The 591-nt window shown below is 42.8% G+C and overlaps 1 protein-coding gene across 2 annotated transcripts in view; it reads left to right on the top strand.

Moving 5' to 3' along the window:
* The window catches only part of Tatdn3 (TatD DNase domain containing 3), a 22,963-nt gene that overhangs the window by 12,120 nt on the left and 10,252 nt on the right, over window positions 1–591 (top strand). The gene's annotated exons all lie outside the window — the stretch shown is intronic.

Below are 591 nucleotides of genomic sequence, written 5' to 3'. Positions count from 1 at the left end.
CAAGGAGGAAATAACACGAGTCATTGTATTCAAAACTGGAATACAGAATTATAACCCAACGAGTGTTTTTTCATTCTTCTTTTACTTAACCTCTATTTTTTCACTCTTTGCACCAGTCATTCTGATTCACAACCGAGCTGCATTATAAGTTTTTAAACTTTCTCGCCTACACACGGATTGTGTGCTTCTGAGTCCCTCAATTTCTTGTCTTTCCCCCCAAAACTATCATCTTCAAAACATGTGAGGAAGGAAGAGGAAATGTTTTACAAAGCTCAGCGTGTGATCCTAGGTAGTGAAGCTTATAACCATGACAGTTTTTTCACCTACTTTAGACTTGTAAAGAAAGCATTATCACTCCGCTTACAAGATACTCTACAACAGGCCAACGGAAAGACCCCAAGCTGGCGGGGGACTGACTTCCAGAATCACCCTTTCCAGAGCTCCTCATCAAGTCCACACGCCCACTGCCGTCCAACACAGCAGCCACGCGCCACTTAGTGACGGAGATGTGCCAGTGTGCGTAAGACACCGGCTTTGAAAAGCTCAGTACGAAAAAGGAATGTAAAAACAGCGCATTCGTTTATACATTAT

The sequence above is a fragment of the Chinchilla lanigera genome, unplaced genomic scaffold (assembly GCF_000276665.1).
Source record: "Chinchilla lanigera isolate Chin_1 unplaced genomic scaffold, ChiLan1.0 scaffold00005, whole genome shotgun sequence".
Lineage (NCBI taxonomy): Eukaryota > Metazoa > Chordata > Mammalia > Rodentia > Chinchillidae > Chinchilla > Chinchilla lanigera.
This window is presented reverse-complemented; position numbering and strand designations above follow the sequence as displayed.